Raw genomic sequence first — 19,764 nt, 5'->3', positions numbered from 1 at the left:
ACGTGGCCTAGTGGCAGAGTGCTTGCCTAGTATGCACGAAGCCCTGGGTTCGATTCTTCAGTACCACATACACAGAAAAAGCTAGAAGTGGCCCAGTGCTAGATTTGAGCTAAAAGAGCTCAGGGACAGTGCCCAGGTCCTGAGTTTAAGCCCCAGGACACACACACACACACACACACACACACACACACACACGCACGCACACGCACACATACACACTCTCATGAGACACACCTTTCAAAGGTCACCCTCAGGGATTCACTTTCTCCAGCCAGTTCCCATGTCCCTCCCTCGATGACCCCATTGGGCCCAGGGTCCACTCAGTTCTCTCTCAGACATGCCACCTGCTGGGGACCAACTCTTCCACACAGTGCCACCATAAATGATTGTGAATGGAAGGAGAGCCTCAAAACAGCAGAGAGGGGGCTGGGAGTTTGGCCTAGTGGTAGAGTGCTTGTCTCATATGCACAAAGACCCGGGTTCCATTCCGCGGTACCTCATACATAGAAAAAAGCTGGAAGTGGTGCTGAGGCTCAAGTGGTAGAGCTCTAGCCTTGAGAAAGCCTGAGAACTGTGCTCAGGCCCTGAGTTTAAGCTCTAGGACTGGCAACAACAAAAACAACAGAGAGTTCTGCTCTTTCAGTACTGCCTCAGTGGTGAGGGTTTGTCCATGCTCAGCATTGCACATGCAAACACACCCCCCCCCCCCAACAAAACAGACCTGGAGCCTATGAGTCTGAGCTCCAGGTTAGGGCAGGGTTAGACATGGTCTTGAGGGACCAACATCGGCTCTTTTCTATGCCAAATCTAGCTTCTCATGACTATAGAAGATGAAGTTTGTGCCATGTGCCCCCCCCATCCCTCCAGTTTCTGCCTCCACCTTTCCCATGGCCGCCTCCCAGGTGTCTGTCACCTTCAAAGGACACAGGCTACCAGCTTTCGGGCTCTGTTCTCTGTGCTCTCATTTGAACTACCAAAGTCTAATTTATTTCCAAATAAGGTCATATTCTGTGACATTGAAGTGGAAATAGGTTTTGTCAAATAATTAACCCAGGATCTCCCCCTCTGTGGGCCCTGGAGGGGGCTGAGTAGTAACCCTCGGCCCCCCCCACCATCACACTATGTCCAGCTTGACAGTCACATATGGCCCCAGCATGTCCCCTGGTCCCTGGAGGCAGTCAGCCCCCTCCTATCCCTGTAAGAATGTCATATAAGGAGTACAACTTTCCAGATCTTTCCATGAATCCTTAGGCAAGTTGCCCTGCTGAGCCAATAGAGGTCAGAGCTATCTCTCAGAGCTGTCCACAGCGGGGATTTAGTAATCTGTGTTCTAGTCATCAAGCAACCCGGTTGCTCTAAACACTTCTGGCTTCTTTTCCTCCCAGGAGCCTCATGTTTTCTTTATCTTTTTCCTCTCTCCGTGGCACTGGGGTTTTGAGCTCACAGCCTTGAACTCACATGCTGTCTAGACTGAACTGCAATCCTCCTATTTACATCTCCTGTAAGCTGAGACCCCAGACAGACACCAGCTTGTTTGATGTGATGAGGTCTTGTTAATACTTTGCCCAGGTTGGCCTCAAAGATCACCGACTGGCTGGAAGTATGGCCTAGCGGTGGAGTGCTTGCCTAGCATGCACAAAGCTCTAGATTCGATTCCTGCTATCATATGTACAGAAAAAGCTGGAAGTGGTGCTGTGGCTCAAATGGCAGGATGCTAGCCTTGAGAAAACTCAAGGACAGCGCCTAGGTTCTGACTTCAAGCCTCAGGACTTTCAAAAACAATCACTGCGATCTTTTCGATCTCTGCCTCCTTCTAAGCTGGGATTGCAGATGTAAGCTCCTGTGCCTGGCCCTTGCTTGCTCTGTAATTGGCATTTCCTGGTCTTTGTGGTTGTAGTTTTTCCATAGATGACAATGGGATTGTCAAAACAATTGGAAAAAGAACTGTGCTCTCTTGGCACAGGTAGCTCAGCTCTCAGAGCTGAGGATGGCAGTTCAAAGCGAGCCCAGGCAGGAATGCCCATGAGACTAATCTCTAGTGAACTACCAGAAAACCAGAAGTGGAGCTGTGGTTCAAGTGGTATAGTGCTAGCCTTGAGCAAAAAAGCTCAGGGACAGCCTATGCCCAGGCCCTGAGTTCAAACTCTATAACTGATACTAAAAAAATAAAATAAAAATAAAAAACAGGTTCTCAATCATGGAGTCTTAGCCATTTTGTCAGATGGTTCAGGAGCTAAGTTAGGTGTCCTCTGCTACAGAGAACTTTGCATTAGTGCTGGGGCAGGGACGGGAGGGATAAGGAACCCTTGGCTGTCTGTCTGTCTGTCTGTCTGTCTGTCTCTGAACAAATACATGATCTGCTTTGGCTCCTTTGCCAGAGCCCTGACTGCTAAGAGTGGCTGGCACCCCAGGAGACACATTTGAAAAGTAGGATGCAGATTGTCTGCTGTGGCGTTCTCCATGTGTTACAACATTTCCAGCCCCTCTGTGTGTACAATCTGGATTTCTGTCTATTCTAATCCTAGCCAGAGGGGGAGGCGTTGGAGAAGTGCTGTTTTAAGCAAAGCATCATGGTGTATATAACAATATAGCATTCTTTCCTTATGACTGGATTCTTCGTCACGTAGAGAAACTGCCCCTGCTAGTAGCTGGTACGGAGCCCGCATGTCTGAGTTACGAGAGCTAACCAAGGATTGTTGTTTGTTTATCTGCAGGCCTCTGTGCCCCTATCTATCTCATTTTTGAAAAGGCACCTGGGAGGTATATGTGTGGCAGGGAATGTCCTTGTATTTCTCCTTCCACGCCACAGCTGTGAATCATATACTCCTTGTGCTCAGATTGGTGTCTCTTTCAAATATTTTTTTAGGTTTTTCTCTTTGGAGGGTAGATCTGAATCTCAGGGGACAGACTGTATGAGTTAGCTAATGCTGCGTAACAAATACTGCTGATGTTAATTAATTGAAATAACACACCCTCACCATTATCCGTTCTTGTGGGTCAGGAATCTGGATGGAGCTTAGGCTGGCTTTCTGCCCAGGGTCTGTCATGTACTGAAAAATGGATGCTGGACCTGGGTTTTGGGTCACATCTGAAGATTCCCTTGGCGGAGGTGCCTCTGTATTCACCCTCCTGCCTGTTGGTAGACTGTACTTTCTCATGGAGCCTACTCTGTTTATGGGAACTTCCCCAACCTGGAAACTTACTTAGAAGAGAGTTTGCCACTTAGATGGCAGTCACACTGTAGTGTGAAAGAATCACAGAAGGGACAGTCCATCCCCTCCGCCATGTAGTGTTCGTTAACATGAACCATGGGTCTTCTCACGCTTGAGGAGAGTGTCCTGTACACCAGGAAAGGGGGAAACAGTGGAGAGAGGCTGTCTTTGGGTGTCTTCCATGTTGTTAGACAATGACTTGGTGGTGAATGAGGTGGATGGCCCAGTGAGAACAGGATAGAATTTGGTTGAACAAGGGGTATTCAACCAATGGCTGTGAATTCATTGTATTTCTTTTATTTCCATTTATGTATGTGTTTGTTCATTTATGTGTTTATTGTGCTGATCCTGGGACTTGAACTCAGGACCAGCTGCTGTCCCTGAGCTTTTTTGCTCAAGGCTAGTGCTCCAGCTTTTTGGTGGTTAATTAAAGGTAAGAATTCCATGGACTTTTGTGCTGTTCCAGGATGGCTTCAAACTGAGATGGAAGGCAATCTCAGCCTCGTCAGTAAGCAGGATGACATGAGCCACCAGCAGCCAGCTGTCTTTCTTAGGGCTGTGATATCTGTTTCTTAGTGTAGCCAGGCATTTCCTCAGGATAATCTCTCTAGGGGCCTCTTTGTAGGAAAGGATTTCTAGAATGTTCCTGTCTGTCAGGCACTTGGACCTCAGATGGATCCTGCTCTAGATCCCCTATTTGTTCATGAGGACTGGGGGGTTCAGGATGGGATGTGGGGGTGTGAGGCATGATGTGCTTCGCTAGATTGGAGTGCCTGGCCTGGCCTAGGTAGGAGTTAGGGACTCTGCTCTGACCCTGCAGTGTCAAGGACACCCCCCTCCCCACCGCCCTCTAGAGATGGAACCAGCCCAGTACACACGGGGCAGGCCCTGGGACAGACCAAAAGGTGACCTTGACACTCAACATTCTGTGATCTCAGCACAGGACACCGAGCTGAGTGGGAGACAGCGCTGAGCTCAGGCCCTGGGAAGACATAGCATCTGGTGCCGACTCAGCAGGTCCTGCCTCCCCCACCCCATGCCTGTGGCTGAGGACCTTGTGGGGGTCACAGAACTGGTGCACTGGTGCTGCAATCCCAGAACTGGTTGCAAAGTCCTGGGGCACCTCACAAGACAGTGAAGCCCACATAGGCCCTGGAGGCAGTGACAGTGGGTCCCAGTCACCCTCTCTTCCCCCAGGCTGGCCATGAAGGTCACCTCAGTCAGGACCAGGTGGAGTTTATTCTACTCCCCAAGGAGACTTCTATTTTTGTCTTTTTTTTTTTTTTTGCCAATCCTGGGGGTTGAACTTAGGGCCTGGGTGCTGTCCTTGGGCTTTCTCAAGGTTAGAACTCTACCACTTGAGCCACAGCGCCACTTTTAGCTTTTTCTATATATGTGGTACTGAGGAATCGACCCCAGAGCTTCGTGCATGCTAGGCAAGTGCTCTACCACTAAGCTACACTCCAGGCTCCTGTTTTGTCTTTTTTGTTGTTGTTGCTATTGGTCATGGGACTTGAACTCTAGGCCTGGGTGCTGTCCCTGAGCTCAAGGCTAGCGCTCTACCTCTTGAGCCACAGTGCCACTTCCAGTTTTCTGGTGGTTCGTTGGAGATAAGAGTCTCATAGACTTTAGTGTCTGGACTGGCTTTGAACCACAATTCCCAGATCTCAGCCTCCTGAGTAGCTAGGATGACAGGCGTGAGCCACCGGCGCCCAGCTGTCCCCCAAAGTTTACAAAGGGACAGTCAGAGACCTTAAAATGACAAAGGAAATGATCAATACTCAAATTGTACAGACTTTTTATCCCAAAGCTCCAGAGTGTTGACGAGTTTAACTTTACCATCGGAGCTGGGGGGTGGGGAGGCCTTGCCAAAACTGCTCAGCTCTGCCATTTCTGTGGGGAAAAGATTTGTAAAGGAACAGGCATGACTATATCAATAAAACTTTATAGACAAGAAAAAATGGTGGGCCGGATTTCGCTCACAGTCCCAATTTGGCTTTCTGACTCTGGTTCTGTGATGTCTAAATCACCCCCGTGGCAGGCCCTTTGACACTTTTGAGTGCCTCCTTGTTCCTGGACTAGTTTTAGCTCCTCTCTGAGCCTCAGTTTCCAGATCTATAACATGAGAGTGATTCATACCCGGTGTGGGTTGTTAGATAAATTGTTATTATATGACAAAGGTGGGGGGAAGGACTGTGCCCCAGGGAACTCTGTCTGTCCTGACTGAGGGAGCTCCTGACATGGAGAGAGAGGGAGATGGCTAGGGCCTCTGCTCCCAGCCTCCAGGCCCCAGCACAGAGAACAGACCAAAAAGACAGTGCCAAGACAGAGAAATCCAACTATAAGTACAAATAACTAACATGTTGTCTAAAACAAAAAACAAAAAAACAGCCAGTGCGGTGGCTCACGCCTGTAATCCTAGCTACTCAGGAGGTTGAGACCTGAGGATCACAGTTCAAAGCCAGCTAGTCAGGAAAGTCGATTTGACTCTCATCTCCACTTAACTACCAAAAAAATGCCAGAAGTGGAGCTGTGACTTGAGTTCAAGCCCCAGTGGGGCCACCAACACTGGTGTGGTGTTCCACACTTGTCATCTTAGGTTCTCAGGTTTGAAATCAGCCTGGGTGAAAAAGCCTGAGAGACTCTATCTCCAATGAACCAGCCAAATCCTGGGCCAGTGACATGGTTCAAGTAGTAGAGTGCCCTTCATGGCCTATAGTGTCCCCATTGCATTGGAGTCTGACATGGAGGCCCCTCCATGCCCCCCTCAGGAGCAGGTTCAGCCACCTGTCTCCTCTTTCCTATTCCTCTTTTGTGAGCTTGCCAATTTGCATATCCTGTTTTTAGCCCCTTTCTTTTCTCGATTTTATATAATCGCCTCATTATGAGGCTGTCACAGCCCTGTATGCCCCCTCCCTCACATTCCAAAGCATTTTCTTTGAAAGTAGCTCCTTGCCTGTCTTGCCTGTCTTCTCTTCTCTTGTTTCTTTCTCTTTTTTTAAGCTCTTCATTTCAGAAGTGCTTTAGATTGTTCAGTCTAAATCTGCTCCATGCGGAGGTCCCCCACGCGCTACACACCCACTGTCCCTGTCGTTAACGACTGCCTGCAGCACTTGTTACCATGCACAACCGTGTGTGCATGCACGCCAGATGCACATAGCACTTAGGTTAACCCCGTGCATAGCCCCATGGCCCTTTTGTTGTTGTTGTTATTGGTGGTGGTTGGTCATGAGGCTTGAACTCTGGGCCTGGGGGTAGGCGCTAACCCTGAGCTCTTTTTCTCTTTTTTTTTGCCAGTCCTGGGCTTGAGCTCAGGGCCTGAGTGCTATCCTTGGACTTTCTCAAGGCTAGAGCTCTACCACTTGAGCCTCAGCACCACTTCCAGCTTTTTTGTATGTGTGTGGTACCAAGGAATCGAACCCAGGTCTTCGCGCATGCTAGGCAAGCACTTTAACCACTAGGCCAAACTCCCGGCCCTGAGCTCTTTAACTTAAGACTAGAGCTCTATCACTTTGAACCACAACACCACTTCCAGTTTTCTGGTGATTTACTGGAGATAAGAGTCTTGTAGACTTTCCTGCCCAGGCTGGCTTTGAGCCATGATCCTCAGATCTCTGAGATTCCAGGGATGAGCCTGGAATGGTGCCGGGCCCATGGCCTTTTTTCTACCTTATAACTTGAGCCAGGATCCATAAGTTATTTGTTTATTAATTGATTTATTTTTGGTGGTACTTGGGACCTTGAACTTGCCAGGTAGGCTTCTCTACTACTTGAACCCTGTGCTCAGCCCTGTTTTCTTTAATTATTGTTTTGATAGGGTCTGATGTTTTTGACTAGGATTGACCTTGAATTCTGATCCTGTTACCTCTATCACCCACATAGCTGGGGTGATAGCAGTGAGCCACCATACCTGACTTGTGGTTTGAGATTGTCTTAAACTGGTCTTGAATTATGATTCTCCCAATCTCTGCTTCCCAGATAAATAGCTGGGATTATAAACATGAGCCACTGTGCCTTTCGATGGTACTGTTACCACATTTTTTTTTTGCCAGTCCTGGGGCTTGAGCTTAGAGCCTGGGCACTGTCCTTGGACACTTTTTATTCAAGGCTAGTACTCTTCCACTTGAGCCACAGTGCCACTTCTGGCGTTTTCTCTGTATGTGGTATCAAGGAATCGAACCCAGGGTTTCATGCATGCTAGGTAGGCATTCTACCAGTAGGCCAAACTCTTGGTCCCCCTGAAGGTATATCTTAACTCCAGTCCTTTCCTCTACCCTCCTGCTTCTCTCTGCTTCCCAGCAGCCAACTGCTGAGCAGCTTTATTCCACCACCCCTCCTCCACCACTAGGCTACGCTCCTGGTCCCTGTTGCCACATTTTTTTCAGGCTTTCTCTGTTGGGATTCCTTCTTCTGACCAGTGGTGTTTAGACTGACTACCCTTGGGAATTTATCCTTTTTCTTTTTATGGTACTGGGATTTGAATTCAGGGCCTCACACTTTCCAGGCAGGCACCTTACCAAATGAGACACACCTCCAGCTAGTGTTGTCTTGTGTTGAGATGTGATTTTTAGTGGTGATTTTGAGGGGGAAGACTGCAGAGGTAAAGTATGTCCTTGTACTCCAGCAAACCTCTTTCTGTGACTTATTTCTGCTGTTGGCCTAGCACACCTGGTAAAAGTGATCTGTCAGGTGTCCTGGTATATTGAACCCTTCTCTGTTCTTCCCATACAGGGTACTCTACATGGCAGGAGCAGGGCTTTTATCAGTTTCAAGGTTGAGATGGCTGGCCCCCCCCATGTCCTCCTTCTTGCTTGTTGTTTTGAGCACAACCTAACCAGAAGCAGAGATACATAAATCAAACCAGCCCTGCAGATCTCAGATATTGCCGGTATGCACAGTCGGAGGCTGGCCCTGAACAAATGAAAGAGGCTTTATCTGTAAAACAAACTGAAGGCCAAGAGGGTGATCTAGTGGTAGAGTGCTTGCCTAGCATGCACGAAGACCCGGGTTCAATTCCTTGGTACCATATACATAGAAAAATCCAGAAGTTAGGCCTGGATATGCTCGCCTAGCATGCAGGAAGCCCTGGGTTCAATTCCCCAGAACCACATATACAGAAAAAGCTGAAGTAGCAGAGTGTTAGCCTTGAGCAAAAATTATCCAAAGACAATGCCCAAGCTGAGTTCAAGCCCCCAGGACTGGCAAAAAAAAGAAAAAGAAAAAGCCAGAAGTGGTGCTGTGGCTCAAGTGGTAGAGTTCTAGCCTTGAGAAAGTCCAAGGACAGTGACCAGGCCCTGAGTTCAAGCCCCAGGACTGGCGAAAAAACAAAACAAAACGTGAAAATGGAAGGGTTTGGGAGTGTGGCCAATGTGCTAGGGGCGTGGCCAGTGATAACAGGCGTGACTTGAGTGGTAGAGGCATGGCACTGGGGGCGTGGACAGTACGGTGGGGGCGTGGCCCGAGTGGTGGGGTGTGGCAACCGCGGTGGGGGCGTGGCTATGTGGTGGCGCCCTGCTTAGCAAGCACAAGGTCTTGAGTTCATTTGCCCGTGCTTTCCTCCAGTGTGTGGTTTCTCCGAAATTCCGATTTAGCTGTGCGTCCTTCGTTTATCTGGCAGTGGGAAGGTTTGTCACTTAGAAAGGAGCCATTAGGGGACCTAGATCTGGTTTGGATGATAAGAAAATGTTGCTCACTACAATTAGGTATGTTGAAAGCCAGTTTTGCAGCCAACATTTTCTAACCAATAGAAAACAGTGAGGTGATTTGGACACCGGTGGTTTTTGCCTATCATCCTACTACTCAGGAGGCTGAGATCTGAGGATCATGGTTCAAAGCCAGCCTGGGCAGAAAAGTCCATGAGACTCTTATCTCCAATAAATTACTCAAAAAAAAAAACAAAACTAGAAATGATGCTGTAGCTCAAGTGGTAGAGCGCTAGCCTTGAGCAAAGGAAGTTCAGAGACAAGCCCCAGGACCAGCACAAAAAATAAAAGAACAAAGCCAGGGGTGTGGTACATGCCTATAAACCCAGCTACTCAGGAGACTGAGACCTGGAGAATCTTCATTTGAAGCCAGTCTGTGGAGAAAAGTCTCAGCGAGTCCATTTCCAAAGAACCAGCAGCAAGCCAGGCTACAGGTGTGACTCAAGTAGCATTGTACCGGCCACAAGTGGAAAAGCCTGTCCCTAAGCTCAAGGCTGGCACTCTACCAATGGAACCACAGCTCCACTTCTGGCTTTTTGGTAGCTAATTGGAGATCAGAGTCTCACAGACTTCCCTTTCCCAGACTGGCTGTGAACCAAGATCCTCAGATCCTAGCGTCATAACTTATCCTCTAGACAAGTTCAGGAGGCAGTTGCTACCTCATGGACACTAATGAGACCCAGAAACTGAGGCTGGAGACAGAAGGTGGGCTTGGAACTACCCCCTCCCCCATATTCTATCCTGTGTCTCCCAAGTTCAGAGCTCGGCTGCTGCTCTGCCCTGTCTGTGTCACAGTCAGCTCTGTGTCAGGCCAGGCTGGGCCCTGTCATTGGCTGATGGGCTTCCCTGGGCTCAGGGCACCTTCCTTTGACTCTCCTGCACCACCAGCCTGGCCAGGAGGCATCCCCCAGGCTCTGCCACCCCTGCCTTGGCAATCAGCGTTCTCCTGCGGTGACATATTTAGATGGTTGCCGTGGTGATGAGTGAAGGCTGAGGGTGACAGCTCTAGCTTTCTATATCTAGCGGCCTCAGTCACACATGCTGACGTCAGCGTGGGAAGGGGGGAGGGGGGCTGCCATGGCCCACCCACCTACCCACCCACTCAAGTCTCTGGAGGATCTGGAGCCATGCACGTGCAAGGGTGGGGGAAATACATGCACTCAGTGCTATTCCGTGGCTGTCCTTGACCTTCTGATGTCCTAAAGATACTGTGCCTCTCAGGGGACACTGAGCCAGGTCTGGGGACACCTGTGGCTGTAGTTACAGTAGGGGGAAGTGGGCTCCTTGCCTGGAATGGGTGGAGGCCAGGGAGGGGGACCCCATGCTCAAGAGGGAGAGAAACAGAGGCAGGGGGTTCCTTGGAGACCTTCAAAATAATTTAGATCATTTTCTTTTAAAAATATTTATTGTTATTATAAGGGTGATGTACAGGGAGGTGACAGTTAGTTACATGTGTCAGGTAAAGAGTTCATTTCTTGTTGGGCAAGATCACCCCTCCCCCTCACACTTGATTTGGATCTTTTTCAAAATGTGTTCTTGGCCCAGGGGTTCCTCTCAGTGCCCCAAATGGGTCCCGTCTCCTCCTCCTCCTCCTCCTCCTCTTCTTCTTTTTCTTCTTCTTCTCCTTCTCCTTCTCCTGTGCCATTCATAAAGCTTGAACTCCAGACTGGGTGCTGTCCCTTAGCATTTTTGCTTACAACTGATGCTCTATCACTTGAGCCATAGCACCACTTCCAGCTTTTTCTGTGTATGTCATACCAAAGAATCAAACTCAGGGCTTTATGCATCTGTGCATGCTAGGCAGGCACTCTATCACTAGGTCATACTCCGGCCCCTCCGCTTCTGTTTTGTACTGAAACAGGGGCTTCATGTGGACTGGGTGGGCTCTACCTGCAGATCCCAGGCAAGGAGTGGCTGGAGGGGGACACAGCTGACCTGGCTGGGCCTTCCCGAGGCCAGCAGCCACTCACGGCCCCACGCTCTGCTGAGTTTCTGTGCGCCCTCTCTAAGTGACCCTGGACAGACTGCTGGTCACGGGTACTTGGAGAAACATGGAAAGTGCATTGCCAAGGCCAGCCTGGCTTTGACTTGGGCCAGTTTGGTTTATTGAGTGAATTCAGCTGATAAAATAACCAGCATGGTACCTGGGATAAGTTCCCAGTACTGGAGCTTGAACTCACAAACTCACTTGTTTCACTTTCTGGCTCACAGCTGGCACTTTACCATTTGAACCATGCCACCAGCCTGGCATTTTGCTGGTTCATGGGAGATGGAGTATCCAGTCTTTTCTGCCCAGGCTGACCTTGAACCTCAGTCATCTGGGTCTCAATGTTTTGAGGTGCAGGGATTACAGGCATGAGGTATTTCTTCTTCTCTTCCCATCTTTCTCCCTCCCTCCCTCCCCCCCTCATTTCTCTTGTGTAATGTCACTGTTGGTGTCATTGGCCTGGGAACTCCCTCGTCCCGTCTGAGCAAGTTTTTGATTCTGATTGATTAGAAAAAATACTGTCTGTACAGACAGCACAACCTCTGGCTACCCTGGGAGCTCCCTTCGCTGGCCCTTTCATCAGTCATTCCAGTTGACCAGCTGGGACCACCCTTTTTGCCTCAGGGCCCCAGCAGCTCCAAGGCCACTGCAGTTCTTCAAGGGCATTCAGGACATTTCTGGGGAAATGCTGCCCCCTGCAGGCAGTGCTGGGAACTTCAGCAGGTTTCCACCTGAACGCTGACAGCAAAGCAGCTGGAGCTCAAGAAGAAAACTAACAGTAAAACCCTGTGTGAGTGTGATCAGTGGGGCTTGAACTTAAGGTCGTGTGCTTTCTAGGCTGGCGCTCTACCCCTTGAGCCACACTCCCAGTCCTTTATGCTTTAACTAGGTTATTAGATAGAATGGCTTGCTTTTGCCTGGACCAGCCTCAGATTTAAATCCTCCCACCTCCACCTCCTAGGCAGCTGGGATTACAGGTGTGAGGTGCTGCACTTGGCCCTCTAGATGAACATTTGCATACACACACACACACACACACACACACACACACACACACACATGCACGCACACACAGATCATGCAACCGGTCTCTGCTTCCGTTTGTGTTTGGCACGGCTGCATCTGGGAGCCCTAGCCGGCACCATCCTTGGCTTGGAAGAGCAACAGTGAGGCTGGTGTGCAATATGGTTTCTGTCACCTTGGCGGTGACAGCAGCTCCGCCTGGCGGGCCCCGGCTGATGTGCTGTTTCTCTTGCAGGAAAGGCCACTTGGCGCAGGAATCTGGAGCTGGGAGTGCAACACAGGTAGGCACTGTGAGATTTTCATTTGCATTTGACCTTGAGTTGGGGACGGACGGTGACGCTGGGCCCAGGGGAAAGTATTGGTTTCTGCAGAGACAGCATCTGGCTGGGTGTGTGTCACCCAGTTCCTGCTGGTGCCTGGCTTCTAGTGACACATCCTGTCATCAGGCAGTGAAGTGCCAGTGTAGAAGTGCACGCCTGTAATACCTGCCTTCTGAGGGTCTGAGCTCCACAGCCCTTTCCTCCCATTTCCTGGCCTGCCCTTCTCTTCGGGGGTGATGCATATTTGAAAACCTAGTGTGTCTTTTTTTTTCTGTTGCTGTGAGCAAGCACCCTAGGCTGGGTGCTGTATAAAGACAAAAAGGTTGTTCTAGCTCATGGTCCTGGAGGCCAGATCAGGCAATGGCACCTGGTAAAGACCTCCCTGCGTAGTGTCACCACTGGGGAACTCGTGGCAGGGGAGCTGGTGATGGTGGCGAGTGTTGTATACAAGAGAGGAAGGCTGGGAGGGGCCAAGCTGGCTCTTCTATGAGCTGTGTCTGGGGGACCCGCCCTGTACTGGGTCACCTGTCCACTCCTGTCCTCTGCCATGGTGACAGGAAATGATACAGAATCAGACATACCTTAAAAAAAATGCAGAGGACTGGGAGTTTGGCCTAGTGGTAGAGTGCTTGCCTAGCATGCATGAAACCCTGGGTTCGATTCCTCAGTACCACATACACTGAAAAAGCCGGAAGTGGTGCTGTGACATAAGTGGAAGAGCTCTAGCCTCGAGCAAAAGAAGCTCAGGGACAGTGCTCAGGCCTTGATTTCAAGTCGAGGGATTGTCAATAGATAGATAGATAGATAGATAGATAGATAGATAGATAGATAGATAGAGATGGGGAGGGGAACAAATAAATGCATAAGCAGCAGAGGATGTGTGTGCTCATGTAGAAATCCTGGGGTGGTGAAGGGGTGAGTGGACACACAGTATGGTCTGTGCACACAATGGAATATCAGTCAGTCAAGAACAAGACAAGGGGCTGGGAGTTTGGCCTAGTGGTTAAAGTGCTTGCCTAGCATGCATGAAGACCCGGGTTCGATTCCTCGGTACCACATACATAGAAAAAAGCCAGAAGTGGTGCTAAGGCTCAAGTGGTAGAGCTCTAGCCTTGAGAAAGTCCAAGGACAGTGCTCAGGCCCTGAGCTCAAGCCCAGGACTGGCAAAAAAAAAAAAGAACAAGACAAGGCTGTGACCTGAGCCACAATGTAAGGGACCATGAGGCCATGGCGCTCCATGAGAGCAATAGACATAAAACGCCCCCCCCCCGGGTGTGGCTCCATGGATAGAAAACTTCCAGGACACAGAGATCTGGAGACAGGACGTGGACTTCTGGGGACTGAGGAGAAGGGGCTGAGATGATTCACATTGGGATCAGTCTACTTTCAAGGTGATGGAATGTTCTAGAAATTGTTATTGATGGTGGTTAATATGAATCTTTGAGTATCCTAAATGCCACTGAATTGACACTCTGGATGTTGACATTGGGTCTAGGGATTGCATCTTATTGAAGTTGGACTCTGTGTGTGTGTGTGTGTGTGTGTGTGTGTGTGTGTGTGTGTGTGTGTGTTGGTCCTGGGGGCTTGAACTCAGGGCCTGGGCGCTGTCTCTGAGCTTTTCTGCTCAAGGCTAGCACTCTACCACTTGAGCCACAGCTCCATTTCTGGCTTTTTGGTGATTAACTGGAGCAGAGTCTCATGGGCTTGCCTGCTTTGAGCTGAGTTTAAAGTCCCGTCCTCAGGTCTCAGCTAGGATTACAGGTCTGAGCCACCAGCGCCTGCTCCCAAAGCAATTTTAAAACCTCTGCAACTCTGGCCAGCAAAAGCAATCCTTTATTGTCCTGTTGGGTCATCGTAGGGTTTCTGAGGTGTCCACTCAGGGGACACTGGTAACAAAGGAAACTTTTTTTTTTCTGATGGTGGGGTTGGGGGGGGGGGACAACAAGCTCAGTTCCTTGCAGGATCCAGGACAGCCCAGAGAGGACTGGCTCCAGTGAGAGCCATGCTGTCTGAACCCTGTGTTGGGAACAGTCAAGAGGCTGTGTCCAGGGCAGCCAGGGTGTCCCTTAGGGAGGCCCTCAGCCCACTCCACTCACCTAACCCCTACATCCTGCTGGGGTTAGAGGGCCTGCTATTACCACCAGTGGCCACAAGGAGGCAGAGTAGGCACGCAGTTCTCTGGATCCCGGCCCTGAGCTTGAGGAAGATGGATGTAGGTGGGGCAGGTAGGCCACGCCTTAGATGTCTGTGGCACACTTTGCACCCCTCTTTGACAACTCGGATCCATTGTGTCAGCTGGGGACATTATTCTGCTCATCAGTCTCTCTGTGGCCTCCATCACAGACCCAAGTCTTGTGGAAGCCACCAGGTCCAGGGCATATAGTAGACCTTTGGTCCCCTGGGACCCGGGCAAAGAAAGTGTCAGGTCCTGGCTGGCTGTCACCTCCTCCGAAGGGCTCCTCACCCCGGAAGAGCTTCCACTCAGAGCTGACACGTCCCACCTCCATGGCAGGCCAAAGATGACCTCATTTATCGGGTGGCAATGTGTGTGGGGGGGGTCCGTGTGCCCCAGATTTTGCTGAGTGTGGTCCTTGGACAGAGACAGGGCTTGGTCCCCTACCTCACACATTCTGGGATGCAGGTTCTTGCTGTGGGCAGGGAGGAGCCTCAGTTGTTTCCCTCAAACTTGCTGCTTGCTTTCTTGTCATTAGTGTCGAAGACAAGACATACCACAGGCACAGAGACCCTGGGAGAGGCCCGGGGAGACCCCGGCCTGGGGTGGGGTGTCAGCCCCCTGCAGGGTGGGGGGAATCCAGAGAGTGACCTGCCTGTTCAGCATGCTGGGGACCCCTCACCCCTCACCCCCGCACAAGTGCCTTCATCCTAGACCACAAACTATCGCAGCCACCTTCAAGGAGCTGAGTGTTTTTTCTAGATCTTTGTTCTCTTGGAGGGTTACTAAAGGTTTTTGCTAAAAAAAAAAAAAAAAAAAAAAAAACCCTCACGGGGAGAGGGGGGGCTTTCATATGGAGAGTAGCCTCCCGTGGGAACAAACGCCAGTGTCACCCACCAATCAAAGTAGACCCCAGCACCATCTACCAATCAGAGCATGTCTCTTCTGTGCCATCCACCAGTCAGAGCAAGCTTCCAGCTTCCCCATCCACCAATCAAGAGTGGACCTCCTGACCTGCCATCCACCAAATCAGAGCAAGCCTCTGCCTGGTCACCGCCGTGCAGTCTGTGCGGGCGTGTTGAAATTCATGTTATTATCAGTTCTCTCTGCGGACGAGCTGTTCTCTGAACGGTCTGCCAAGATATACAGTGGAAACCTTAGTGTTCTGCTTGGGAATGGTCACGGCTGCTGGCTGTGTGCAATTATACACGGCGCACGTATAATTACAGGGTGCTGTGCCGAGAACCGACAAAGGGGCCCCCCTGCTTGCAGCGCACCATGCCTGGAACCTTCTCCCTGCCCTGTCTGCAGCTCAAGGGAAGCTGGGGGTGCTTCTTAGGAAACTCAAGCATGACACGGACCCCTAGAGGCTGGGGTCACCTCAGGGTGTTCCTGCCCCTGCAAAAACGCTGCAGGGTTATCTGAGGACACATGTGGTTTTCATAACTGGGGAGCTCTTGCTGTGGAGGCCAGGGACTCAGCTTAGCCCCTTGCAGGGCTCAGAACACGCCACACAGAAAGCAGCCCAGCCCTGGGCACACCGTGAACAGAGGGAAAAACTGTACATTAATTACTGGGGACAAAGTTCAGTCCTCTTCCTGCTCCCAAGAGATAGCAGAGCACACTGCCTGGGGACCCAGCACTGGAAACCCCATCCTCTCTTCTCTCCACTAAGTGTTGGGAGTGGCTTAGGATTTCAGCACAGAAGATAACTGTGGATGCAGAATTTCTTTGGTGCCAATGGGATCCCCGGCTCTGAGGCTCTTGGTTGGGACAAATTTTGCCTCAAGGAGATTATTGTGGGTATTTTTTAATTTTTCAGGGGACAGGGGCATAGAACTTGAACCGTGGGCCTGGGCCCTGTCCCTGAGCTCTTCAACTCAAGGCTAGTGCTCTACCACTTTGAGCCACAGCACCACTTCTGGTTTTCTGGTGGTTCATTAGAGATAAAAGTCTCACTTTCCTGTCTGGGCTGGCTTCGAACTGTGATCCTCAGATCTCAGCCTCCTGAGCAGCTAGGATGACAGGTGTGAGCCACCGGTGCCTGGCCAGGAGACAGTTTTGATTGTCAGGATTTCTAGATGCTTCCTACTGGAGACCAGAGACACTGCTCAGCACCCTACAATACGGGGGATGACCTGTCAAACAAGGAGCCTTCCCCCAAGAGCCCAGGACTCTGAGGGACAGCCCTGTCCAGCCAGACCTTCACTTCACCTTCCAGGGTGACTTAAGATCTTCCTCTTAGCCCTGATGGTGCATGGCTGTAACCCCAGCCCCAGGGAGGCAGAGACAGGAGGATCTGCAGTTTCCTGCCAGCTTGGGGCTACATCATGAGACTCCCACAAAAGCCCTAGATAGCGACCCAATCTTGAGCTTAGGACTCAATCAAATACAGCTACTACCACGTTTTACAGATTAAGAAAGCAGCCCCCAGAGGGGTTCCTAGCCACTATTCCCAGGAGGGGGCAGTGAGCCTGGGCCCTGGGGCTGATCACAGGGAGATCAGCTACTACACACATAGGGCCCGTTGCTAAGCAGCCAGTGGACCAGTCAAGTGCCCACAGACCAGGAGTGACACACTACGTGGTCACTTGTGGAACCTCGGCCTCCTTTGACTCAAAGCACTATTGGGGGTGACAGTCACCTATGATAAGGTGTCCAGGTACTGTGGGAACATGGGGGAGTACAGTGGGGGGTGGAAGGATTCATTAAGTGTCCCCCCCCAAAAAAAAGCCTGTATCAAGCCAGCATCACACTCAGGGCTCTGCCTTCCGTCATCTGGGCTCAGACCACGGGGCCAAAGTGGTGTCTGCTAAGAAGTTGGGGCTGTAGTCTGTACTGGTGACTCATGCTATAAACCTAGCTACTTGGGAGGCAGAGATCTGCAGGACCAAAGTTCAAGACCAACCTGGGCAATCCATAAGACTCCATCTCCAATTAAGCAGCAAAACAAAAGCTGGGCTGAAGACTTGGCTCAAGTGATAGGAATTTACATCTCTATTAAAAAAAAAAGTTGTGGGCACTGACCAAGCCCTCCTGTCCCACCTGAAAAGCTTAGACAGCTAACGGTTAGCTTGTGAAAGTGGGCTGTTTTAGCAGATGTGGGTTTTTTTGTTTTGTTTTTTTTTTTTTGCCAGTCCTGGGCTTGAGCTCAGGGCCTGAGCACTGTCCTTGGACTTTCTCAAGGCTAGAACTCTACCACTTGAGCCACAGCACCACTTCTGGCTCTTTTCTATGTATGTGGTACCGAGGAATCGAACCTGGATCTTTGTGCATGCTAGGCAAGCACTTTAACCACTAGGCCAAACTCCCGGCCCTCTGAAGTCTTTCTTGGATCATGTTTTTGGTTTGGTTTAGTTTGGTGTTTTGAGCCATGGTTTTGCAGTGTCTCCAGGCTGGCCTAGAACTCAAGATCCTTCTGACTTAGCCTCCCCAGTGCTGGCATCATATCTCACCATACCTGGTGAGTCTTAAAAACCTTTTCACTTTTGGCTTATGGAAAAACCAGCAGTGCACAATCTCGTTTCTCTTTGTGGCAATGTTTTACACAGCTGAGAAACCAACTCTGATGACCTGGACAGAATGGAACTCCCTGACTTAGTTAATGTCCTCTCCCTAGCCCAGGAGCCTGCGGCCACTCGTGGTTGCATGTCCTCTGGCTCTCCTGAGCCATGACAGCTGCTCTGACTCCTCTTGCCTCTGACACTTGGAACTTCCTTGCTGGACCCGAGTTCTTCACAATGACTTCCTAGCAAGATTCTCTTTTCTCCTGACTTCACTTTGGAGCACATCTCACAGAGATGAGGTGCCTTTCTCCTCTGCCCCAGGGGCAGCACAAGACCCACCTAACGCCACCTGTGATTGTCACCTAGTAAAGTCGGGGTCTCCAGGTGTTCCTGGGGCCAGTCAGCATCCTACTCTGTCCTTCCTAGCAAGGGCTCTACCAGCCCCGACATGACCACGCCCACCAAATAAAGCCACGCCCACAAAGAGCAATTCCCTTTGCCCCGCCCCCACAGCATCAGTCACGCCCACACAATGTAAGCCACACCCCCAGTTCCTGCTTTCATTATTTTCCAGCTGAAAGTCTCAAGCTCTTTGGTCATGCTGGCCTGGACCACCATCCTCCTGCCTCAGTTGCCCTTTATAACTACGTTCCCAGACTGTCAGGACTGCGTCACACCAGGAAAATGCAAAGATGTCCACGGGTCCCCTGCACAGCTAGGACACTTGCTGAGCGAATGGCTTCCTTAGGCGCTGGTGGTTCACATCCTAGCTACTCAGGAGGCTGAGATATAAAGATGGCAGTTCAAAGCCATCCCTGACAAGACAGTCCATGACACTCTTATCTCCAATTAGCCACCAAAAAAGGCTGGAAGTGGAGCTGTCAAGTGCTGAATTTCGCAGTCATGAGGTCATTCTGGAGGTGGTCAAAGATCAAAGGTCTCTCTGTGGAAGCTGGTTGGCAGCCATCCATGCACTCCTGGGTAAGGAGCACAGAGGCAGATTGTCAGAGCGTTTTCCACGGGCGCTGTGGCTCGTGCCTGTAATCGCAGCTAATTGGCAGATCTGAGGATAAAGATTAAAGGTCAGCTCAGGCCTGAAAGCTTGAGAAACTCCATGCCAGCCAACAGCTGAGCTCGCCCGAGATCCATCCCCATCCCCGTCCCCAGAGGTCTGAGGAAGCTCAGGCACTAACCCTGCCCCTTTCCTCCTCCCCTGACTGCCCAGCCTTGACAGACCTCCTATGGACCCTCCCTCCACTTTCCTCTTGTTGTCTTCCCTGTGCCTTCATACAGCTTGCTACTCGATGGTCTGCGCCCACTTGGTCGTGTGTTTGCCAAGGTGCCATAGGCCACATTTTTTTTTTTGGTATCATTACTGTAGTAGACACAGTTCCAAGATGGCCCCCTTCTAAGATGGCTGAAAGCCTTTTGCAGCTGCCCTTGAAGACCCCTCCTCCCTCCTCTAGTGACTCCGATATTGTTCTGATGGCTCTGAACCCATCAAAGAGACCGGAAGTACACCCAGAGGCGCCAGGTTCAGAGAGGAAGTAGGATGGTAGGTGCCAGGAAGGACCTCAGGCCCAGGGGAAAGGAAGTCTTGGCCCCCCAGGGACAGTGTGTGAGAAGACACATGTGCCATTGGGCCCAACACAGAACTGTGCCAAAGCAGGGAGGTTTTCCATGAGATGTAAAGAGAGAGAGGGACAGACAGACCGTAGACCGTCAGATAGGGAGGCTCCTATCCGCCCTGCTGTGAGCTGGGGGACAAAGCCCCGGGGTGACCTTGCCGGATCAACCAGCAAGAAAATGGGGCCCAACCCCAGTGAACACAGGGAGGCTCA

The 19,764-nt window shown here is 50.7% G+C and overlaps 1 protein-coding gene across 3 annotated transcripts in view; it reads left to right on the top strand.

Annotated features, from left to right (window-relative positions):
* The window catches only part of Gng7 (G protein subunit gamma 7), an 84,998-nt gene that overhangs the window by 17,085 nt on the left and 48,149 nt on the right, over positions 1 to 19,764 (top strand). For all 3 annotated transcript variants that reach the window (XM_090329158.1, XM_090329170.1, XM_090329164.1), the window contains exon 2: positions 12,160 to 12,205. The gene's annotated coding sequence lies outside the window, so the exon portion shown is untranslated. The remainder of the gene's footprint in view (positions 1 to 12,159; positions 12,206 to 19,764) is intronic.

The sequence above is a fragment of the Megascapheus bottae genome, chromosome 1, assembly GCF_031878675.1.
Source record: "Megascapheus bottae isolate mThoBot1 chromosome 1, mThoBot2.hap1, whole genome shotgun sequence".
NCBI lineage: Eukaryota > Metazoa > Chordata > Mammalia > Rodentia > Geomyidae > Megascapheus > Megascapheus bottae.
Note: the sequence above shows the minus strand (reverse complement) of the source record. Positions and strands in the feature narration are given on the sequence as shown.